Source organism: Triticum dicoccoides, chromosome 5B (assembly GCF_002162155.2).
Source record: "Triticum dicoccoides isolate Atlit2015 ecotype Zavitan chromosome 5B, WEW_v2.0, whole genome shotgun sequence".
Lineage (NCBI taxonomy): Eukaryota > Viridiplantae > Streptophyta > Magnoliopsida > Poales > Poaceae > Triticum > Triticum dicoccoides.
The window spans coordinates 542146922-542156990 of NC_041389.1; positions in this window are offsets into that span (position 1 = coordinate 542146922).

Below are 10069 nucleotides of genomic sequence, written 5' to 3' on the forward strand. Positions count from 1 at the left end.
CCCATGCCGCGCGACTGGGCAGACGGCGCTCCCCGCGCCAAGCGGAAGGCGGGTGAGATCCAGCGCGAGAGCTCCCGCCCCTCACCAGACGCCCTTAGGCGCGAGGAGGAGCTCCGGCGGGAGCTTCGCGAGCTCCGGGATGGCCATCGTTCGCCTGCGCGTCAGGATGACCGGGGCCGGTCCCGGTCACCTCGGCCGGCCTCCTCAGGGGATTGGCGGTCTCGCTGGAGATCCCCTTCGCCTCCACCTCGCCGTGGGCGTTCTCCATCCCCATCCCGGTCGGCGCGCCCCGGCTCCCCTCGTCCCCGAGATGGGATCCTCCCTACTCCGGCACCCCGCCGCTACGTGCCTCCTCACGCCACCGCCCCCGTGGCTTCGGTGCCGGCCCCTGCCCCTGGTGGTGGTACCGCCCGCGGTCGTTCCGGGCCGGCCAAGAAGAAGAAGAGGCGGGGTGTTCGCGGCGCTCCACCCGTGCCCCCCTCCACGGTTCCGGGCTCCTCCACCACACCCGGACCCGTATCGGGTCTTCCTCGCCCTCCCTGCTTCAACTGTGGGGTGAGGGGACATTCGCAAGTCAACTGTGTCAATCCCCAGTGCTGCTACCTCTGCAAGGACCCTGGCCACCCGCTCTCCTGTGCCCTGATAGACCGGTGGTGTCGGAGCTCATGATGTACGGGCACGGGATCGAGGGGTTGGGATTCTTCCACCTCGAGTTCCCCGACGCCCCTCCGCCGTCTCCATCCCTCCAGGCAGTTGTCACGTTCGTCGATGGGGTGGCATCCCCGGAGATGATCAAGGCAGAGCTCAACCATCTCTACCATCGCCAGTGGGACTGGGTGGTCACCCCCACCATCGGCCACATCTTCTCCGTCGTCTTCCCCGACACCGTCAGCTATGGCTACGTGACGTGTAGTGGCCGGATCACTCTCGCTCTCAACCAGCTGGTTGTCGAGATCTCCGAGCCGATCCTCGATGCCCAGGTCGTGGCTGTTCTCGACACCGCTTGGATCTTATATCCGGCCTCCCCGACATTGCGCGGTCCGAGCCCGTCATCCGCCAGATGTCCCGTCTCTTGCGCAAGGTGGTGGCGGTCGATGAGCTCTCTCTGCGCAAGGAGGAGGAGCTCCGGGTCAAGGTCAAGTGCCTCGACTCCTCCAAGCTTCACACCTCCGTACGCGTTTTCTTCAACGACCAGGGCTTCGACCTCAGGATCGCCCCCGAGCCCCCCCAACCACGTTGTCCGCCCCCGCTCCTTCAACGGCGGCCTCCCCGGTGGCAACCCGGGGACCGGTGGGGATTACCACGGCTGCCACCGCTCCCGCTCCCACCGCTCAGATGAGGATGGGGCGTCGGAGGACTCCCGCTCCCCGTCCCCTTCGCCCCCCCCTCCTGCCGCGGGGGGCAAGGGCCGCCAGGCCGCGCCCAGCCTGCTCCTTGGCGGGCCTCCGGTATCTGCGGCGTCGTCCTCCGAGGGGAGCGACATCTCCAGTGTGGGGCTGGTTGTCTGCCCGGCTTCCTCCCCACGCTCCCCCTCCTCGCCTCCCCCCTCCACTCGAGACTCGGCGGTCCTGTCCCTCGGCCTGCTCCCGGATGCTCCGGCGGCGCCCTCGGTGGGGACGTCGCCTCCTGGGGTGGACCTCCCCCCTCCGGCCTCGCCACCCCCCGTTGTCGCCCCCCTCTCGGCCTGAGGCGCTGCCTCCCTCGCCACCCCCGCGGGCTGCCCCTGCTGCGGGCCCCAAGGCCGTCTCTGCGTCAATGCTCCTGCCCTCCGCGCCGTCGTCTCCAGCTCCGCCCCTCCTCAACTGCTCCGGGCCCGCTCTTCTGGCCTCTCCTGCGGCGGCTCTGTCTGGGAAAGGGGAGGCTAGGATACCCACTCCAATGGCTGCCCAGCCCCCTTCCCCCCCGCTCCGTCGCCTACTCCCGCCGCGGCCGGTCGACCTCATCCCCGGTGATCGCTTCCCGTCGGAGTGTGAGACTGGACGCTGCTCACCCTGAGGGCAGCCCGGCTTTTCCCATCCTCGAGCGGGCGGAGCTACGTGGTGCTGCTCGTAACCTAGAGCCAGGTACGCCCTCCGTTCCCCCCTCTGCTTCGTCTTGTTCCTTCTCTGCGCTTGAGTCCATCCCTCTTGGCAACCTCTCTAAGGTGGCCTCCGACTCCACGATCATTTTTAGAGGGGAAGCTGGACCCCCTTTAGCCCAGATAGCGGCTACAGAGCTCGCGAGATTCTTGATGGGAGACTCGCGAAGGCCCGTGCGGCTCTCCTCTTGCCTCCCCCCCCCATGCGGTTGGAGTGCCCCCCCCCACCGTCCGTGTTGCGGCTGACGGCCCCTCCCCTCCCTGTGGTTGGGGAGGAGATCCGTGGTCGCACCCGTTCCCACACAGTGGCTCTCCGTGCGCAAAGCGCCTCTCATGTCCTAGGGTCAAGCAGCCCCCCAATGGCTCCTTATTCCGGGCTCTATTCTAGAACATCCGCAGTTTCGGCCATGATGGCCGTTGCCGCAAACTAGTGGAGTACATGCGAGAGGAACACATCGACATAGTAGCCATTCAAGAAACCATGTGTCTCGATTTCTCGCTCCCTGAGCTTGACCGTCCGAGCCCCCACCTCTTTGCGTGGCATTGGCTCCCTTCTAGTGGGAGCGCAGGTCACTCGGGTGGCATCCTTTTAGGTGTGAAGGATGCCACCTTCGAGGTGGGCAACATGGATCGGGGAGAATTCTTCGTCAGCATGGAGTTGTTCGAGAGAGATCTTCAAGTGGGAGGTCATCATCGTCTACGGGCCTGCAGACCATAGTAGGTCGGCCGCCTTTCTTGAGGAGCTCCACCGGAAGATCTCTGCTGCCTCCCTTCCTGTGGTAGTGGGCGGCGATTTTAACCTCCTGCGCGTGGCGGAAGACAAGAGCAATGATAATGCCTACTTTACGAGGATGCAGATGTTTAATGACTTCATTGCCGACCTCGCCCTCCGGGAGATCGATAGGATTGGTGCCCGGTTCACCTGGACCAATCGGCAAGCCTCCCCGACCCAGTCTGTCTTGGACAGGGTCTTAGTGTCCCCAGATTGGGACCTCCGTTGTCCCCTAGCCTCCCTCCACGCCATCACTCGGATTGGCTCGGATCATGGCCCCCTGCTTCTCTCCTCCACGGACAAGCGTCCTCCGGTCACCCCTCGTTTCTGTTTTGAGACTTTCTGGCTCTCCCAGGCTGGGTTTACCGACGCCGTCTGCGCTCGGTGGATCGAGGCTCGGGCCCACCACCACCCTCGGCCTCCTTCGGCCATTGACGCGTGGCACTTCTGTCTGAAATGCGGGAGGCAGTTCATGAAGGGTTGGGGTGCAAATTTGGATCGAGATGTTAGGGAGCGTAAGAAGGTGCTGTTATCCGCGATTCAGGCTCTCGACCTTCGGGCGGACGCGATGGGTCTCTCTCCGGACGAGTGGCTCTCCCGGTATGACCTTGAAGACCAGCTCTCCGTAATCTACATCGATGAGGAGGCCTATTGGTGCCTTCGGGGCGCGCAGAAATGGGTCTTGAAGGGAGACGCGAATACGGCATACTTCCAGGCCATCGCCAACGGACGCCGTAGACGCAACACCATCCCCCTCTTATGGGATGGTGAGACTCTCCTTCAGGACCCGCGCGACATCCGGGCCCACGTTGACGGCTTCTATAGGTCCTTATTCTCTGCCGCTCCTAGGAGCGGCATCTCTCTCGCCCCCGATTGTTGGGCTGGTTCCCAGTTGGTGTCTGCCTCGGAGAACGCGGCCCTGACGGCTCCTGAGTAGGAGGTTTTGGAGGCCATCAAGGGCATGAATTCTTCCTCGGCGCCGGGACCGGATGGCCTCTCGGTCAAATTTTTCTAGGCCTTCTGGAACGTGATTAAACTAAAGGTCATGGCCATCTTCGAGGAGTTCTATGTTGGCTCCATTGATCTTGGGCGCCTCAATTACGGGATCATCTCTCTCATCCCCAAGGTCCCTGGGGCGTCCGACATCCGCTAGTTTCGCCCGATCACGGTGATTCATGTGATCTTCCGGATCCTGGCCAAAGGGTACGCCAATAGGGCGACCCTGCTGGCTGACCGGGTGACTCACCCTAACTAGTCGGCCTTCATTAAGGGCCGGTACATCCTGGATGGGGTCCTTGTCCTTCATGAAGTTCTTCATGAAGTCCGCGTCAAACGCCTCAAGGCGGTTTTTCTGAAGATTGATTTCCACAAGGCGTACGATACGGTTTGCTGGTCCTTTCTCCGGGAAGTCCTTCTTCGGAAGGGCTTCGATGACCGGTGGATCACGAGAGTCAAGCAAATGGTCTCTTGCGATCGCACGGCAGTGAACATCAACGGCGAGATTGGTCCTTTCTACCCCACCCTTTGTAGGGTTCGTCAAGGCAACCCCTTCTCCCCGTTCCTGTTCAATATGGTCGTAGACGCACTTGCCTCCATCCTGGATAAGGCAAAAGCCACTGGCCACATTCGTGGGATTACTCCCCACCTTTCCGGTGGCTCTGGGATCTCCATCCTCCAATATGCTGACGACACTATCATCATGGTCGAAGGCTCGGAGGCGGACATCGCTATCCTCAAGTTCCTCCTTCTCTACTTCCAACAGATGTCGGGCCTCAAGATCAACTTCGACAAGAGTGATGTTATGGTGATGGGATACTCCCCCTCCGAGTCTATGGCCATCGCCAACAGACTTAATTGCCGCATGGGCTCCTTCCCCACTTCCTACCTGGGGACGCCCATTTGTGATTCGTGGCTCTCCGTCGCGGATTTGCGCCCCTCTGTGGCCAAGCTCCAAACTCGTTGCGAGCCCTGGCAGGGGAGGTGGATGTCCAAGGCCGCCCGGACTATTCTCATCAACTCATCCCTCTCCAGTCTCCTCTTGTTTCTTATGAGCTTCTACAGCCTCCACGAGTCTCTCCACAAGGAGATCGCCAAGATCCAGTCCCGCTTTTACTGGGCTGGAGACAATGACAGGCAGAAGTACCATATGGTCAGCTGGCCTGACATTTGCAAACCCAGGGAGCAAGGTGGCCTGGGCATTATGTGCCTAAAAGGATGAATATTGCCCTTATCTCTCGTTGGCTTTGGCGCATCTCGCAAGGTCACGGTGGCCTCTGGCTTGACATTATCTGGAACAAATACCTGCATGGACAGCCCCTAGCCTTCTGCCAAAAATCGGGCGGCTCTCAGTTCTGGCAATCTATTGTCCAGCTTCTCCCGGTCCTCCGCATAGGGACCTCCATCTCGGTGGAATCCGATTGCTCGACGCTCTTCTGGTTTGATCGCTGGGCCGGGGACTCTCCCTTTGTGGCCCGCTTCCCCGTCCTCTTCTCTATTTCCGTCAATCCCATGCTTTCTGTTGATAGGGCCCTTCTTGACTTAGGGCGCCTTGCTTTCCGACGGCCTTTTGGGCCCGCGGAATCCGCTGCCTGGCGTGAGTTGCTTGACTGTGTTGCTCTCCATGAGTCTTTGGTAGATGGTGGCCCTGACCTGGTGCGCTGGCGCCTTGAGCCGTCGGGCCAGTTCTCCACCAAGTCGCTTTACCTGGCCATTGCCCCTTCCTCCGGCCCCCTTCCCATGTCGATGGTTTGGTCCATCCACGTACCCCTGAAAATTCGTATCTTCATGTGGCAATGGATTCGCGGTTGGGTCCCGTCCGGGGTGGAGGTCTGCAAGCGCAATGGCCTGGGTACCGGCATCTGTCCGCTCTGTGGCGTTCCCGAAGACTCGAACCACATTTTCTTCTCCTGCGTTTCTGCCCAGTTCCTTTGGAGCTGCTTTCGCGAGGCGGTCGGTGGAAATTGGTGCCACACCAATTTCCCGGACTTATTTGCTGAACTCCAGTTGTCCCCTGCGACCTCTCGCCACATTAGGTGGCTTGAGGTTGGGGTTCTTGCCTGGACCCTCTGGACTGTTCGCAATAAACTCGTGATTCAGCGTAATCCCCTCCGACGGGCTACTGACGCTCTCTTCAAACTCTCGGGTTTCTTGCAGCTTTGGCGGCCTCTTAGCCACCCCCCGGACCGCGACGCCATCTCAGCCTTCATCGCCGACCTCCGCTCGATGGCCGTCCACCTGTCGCCGCCGCCTCCACCGCCGGATCCAGACTAGAGGCTTCCTTCGACCGGCGTGTTCTGTTTTCTTTTTATTTTCTGGGCTTGTTGAGCTGTGCCCTCAGCAGAAACTTTGTACTTTGTCGTGAGACTTGGGTGGGTGGGTGTGGACTTGACTCTGTTTGTATGCTCTGTGGCGATTTGCTTTATGCTTTATATATAAAGCGGGGCGAAAGCCTTTTTCGTTTTATAAAATAAGTAGGAAAGAATTACAAAATGGAATAGAAACCAGGGTTTACTCTACAAGTATTTAGGGTTATAAGGCAGATCTATTTTTGGGGGTAAAAAAAGTGATAGTTAACTGTTACTGAAAAGCTGAATGTCCTACCCACAAAACTTTAGAGAAGGTAGTGTCGGTGCAAGATATAGAGATGCCAATTATTCACTTCACAAATGCAGCTGGTTGAAGGCCCAAAGGAAAGTGCAGAGAAGGATCTACGGAATGGGGCTTCCTCATGCAATGGCAGACCATCAACAGAACTCAATTATGACACTGTTCAGCAAGTTGTATGTGTGTTGCATCAATTAACACCGTCCCTTTCACACCTAATCAAAATGTTAAAAATACGCTAACCAAGTTTGTTTCTCATATGCTAAGGAATACTATAACTCTGAATTTAGTCCAAATACTCCCTCCATCCAAAAATACTTGTCATCAAATCAAAATGGATAAAAAGGGATGTATCTAGAACTAAAATACGTCTAGATACATCTCTTTTTATCCATTTTGATGATAAGTATTTCCGGACGGAGGGAGTACTTGTGTTTGAGAAACCCAACTATTAATTGGAGGAGGTTTTTTACCATTGCCGAAAAAGGCTTTCGCCCCACTTTATATATATAAAGTAAAGATCAACCACAGCCCAAGTACAAACGCACCCCACGACAAACACACGCACACACCCAAGGCGGGATACATAGGCGCTGAGCACAGCAACACCACCCCTAACACTACAAGAGCAATCGGGGACCTCCACCGTGAACACGCCACCGCGAAGAGATGAAGCCGCATATGACGAACCGTGAGATCCAAGGCGGCGCCTCCAAGAAGGTTACGACGCCAACGCGCCGCCACCGCCCGACCCGAGGGTCAGAGTTACCCCTGGAGCGACACGATGACCGGTGAGAGCCGCGACGACGCCTTCAAGAAGGTAACGTGCTACGTCGCCGCCGGTCCGTCCGAAGATAGAACAGGTTTTCACCCCAGCAAACACTCATCGGCACCGAACGCCACACCCCTGCCACCATGCCGCCCACACAACCATGGTCACCGGGCAGCACCAAGCCACAGGCTCTGCCTGTGAGCACCGCGCTACCACCACCAGGGCCGCCGCCCCGACATCCAAGACCTTGACCCCACCTCACCCGAGACCAGTCGCTACCCCAACCAAAGAGACGAGTGGAAAGGCCGCTCCTTTTCACACCCTTGGGCGGCCCCCCGCGCCGAGACCCAAAGGGCCGGCCAAAAAAGGCCTCCATCACCCGTCCTGCTGCACCGGGCGCGAGACGGGCTCGGTCCTGCCGCCGGGCGCGAGACGGGCTCGGTCCTGCCGCCGGGCGCGAGACGGGGCTCGGTCCTGCTGCCGGGCGCGAGATGGGCTCGGTCCTGCTGCCGGGCACGAGACGAGCTCGGTCTCGCAGCCACGGGCACGAGACGAGCAATGGACCGCAACTGGGAGCAGACCAGCCCTATGACGAGGGTAGAGCCCAGACGACGAGGGGAGGAATCGAAGGTCGAGGCAGGCCGCTCACAGACGGCCAACGCCGGAGGGGACCGGGCGCCCCCGTGAAACGAACCAGACCATCACCATGAGCTACCACCACGCCGTGGCAGCCCACATCCAAGCCGAGACCCCGAGGAGCATCCCCGAGCCACCTTGCAGCAGCTGCGGCATGCCGCCGAAGACGCAGCCCGCCTCTCGGCCATGGATGCCCGGCGCCCCTCCACCCCGAAAGGCGCAGCCTGACCACCGGCCACCCCGCCACCACCTTAGCCAGGTCGTCGCCGCCACCCACACGTCCGCCGCCGCCACCACCCGGATCTGGGTAGGAGCACCCAGATCCGCCGCCAGCAAGGCCCCCGCCCCCGGAGCCCCAAGATCCGCCGCAAAGGAAGGGGAGGGGGCAGGACCATCGGGACGCCACACGCTGGGGGGAGGAAGTAGAGCCCGTGGACGGGCCGACGACCGTCGCCGCCGACGTAGAAGGCCGCGCCCCGCGACGCACGCCTCCAACACGCGGGAAGAAGACGTCCCGCCGCCGCCTACTCCGCGCGGCCTTTGGCCGGCGACGCCACCGGCGGCGGCGAGGAAAGGGAGGGAAGCGGCGGCACTAGGGTTGGCTCCCAGAGTCGCCCGCGGGAGCGACTCCGGTTTTTTACCATTGAAACGTCACATTGAAATTGTTATTAATACATATGGAACCCAAGATGCGTCAGAGACGTGCTTCAGCTTAGAACTCAGACACATCATGTGCTAGACCGAAGCAAAGCTTTTCAAACTCAATGTCAAAATGCACTTTAGCTATCTTCCAGGAGAAAGCACATAGATAGTGGAAGCGAGTGCTCACCGTCACCGAAATTGTTCAATCCCTCAATCTGGAACCCATCGCTGTCCCCTCCCCACAAGTTGCCAATAACCATGCCCTCGATACGACTCTGCTACGCGCCTACGCGGTTTGGTATAGCAGCCACGAATGATGAGCAAGCCAACCAATGCCTACCCAGTTACGACTGTAGGCTCCCGCATATACCAAACATTTGGCCCCACCGTAATCTAATCCAAATGAATCATGTTGCGACATTGCATGCGCTGATCCCATGGCCTTGTCCCCTGCCAGCTCTTCTCAATGAAAACCATGCTTCACCTTCACAATGCCCTTCCCCTCGCTTACCGAAAAAGGATTTTCCCCCGCTTTGTATTCCAAAGCAACCAGCCAACATAGGATACATCTCGACGCTGGGGCGAGCAGCACAACAAGCCCAAAGACAAAAAAAGGAGAAGAAACATAATGCCAACAACGGCAGATCGACAAAGCGCGGAAGGCCCGCCACCGCTGCGCCCTCCGGAAACACCCGACCACAGCCCGAGGCTCCGAGTGCCGTATACCAAGCAACACCTCCAAGAAGGTATGCGACGCCGACGACGCTGCTGCCCGAACAAGTCCTAGGGTTTCCCCCGGTATGCGGAGGAAAGTAGGGGATGGCTACCACCGACGCCCTTCAAGAAGGAATGGTGGCACCCGCCGGTGTCACCGCAACGGCGCCAGACGAACCGGCAAGGATTTCTCCCACACACCAAACACCACCGCCCATCCGGAGCCAACCATCCAAACAACCACCCAATGCGCCACCGCGGTTGCGCCACCGCCCACGCCGTCTCACTACGAGGACCACCACGAGGCCGAGAAGACCAAAGAGAAGCGCCACGCGACGAGAACAACAACACCAAAGCCGAGCGGAAGGGAACCACCTCCACCGCCGTCATGCGGGAAGTCGTGCCTCCGGCACTGTCGCGGTAGCCGACCGGACACGGCAGTGGGGCATACCAGGCCACCCCTAGCCCGGCCAGGCCCGAAACGGGCCCGCTAAGCCCCGCCGGCCGTGCTGCAGCAAGCTGGCATCGGTGCCGCCAGCCCCCGTCGCGCAACGCGGCTCCCCTGCATCCCGGGAATCACGCCGCCAACCAGCCCCACCGCCGGCCCGCCCAGGCCCAGATGGGCCCCGTAGGGCCTCGATCTGGACCGAGCGCTGTCGCCAGGACGAGGCACGGCGCCACCCCGCCGCCAACGACGGCGCCGCCGCCCAGCCGCCCGCCTGCTTTGCGACAGGGAACCCTGCCGCCAGCAGGACCGCCGCCGCCTAGGAGCACCCCCTGGTGCAACTCCGCCCCACACCGAAGCCACCAGGAGGGGAAGGGCAGGAAGGCCGCCGCCACCAGCGACCCCGGG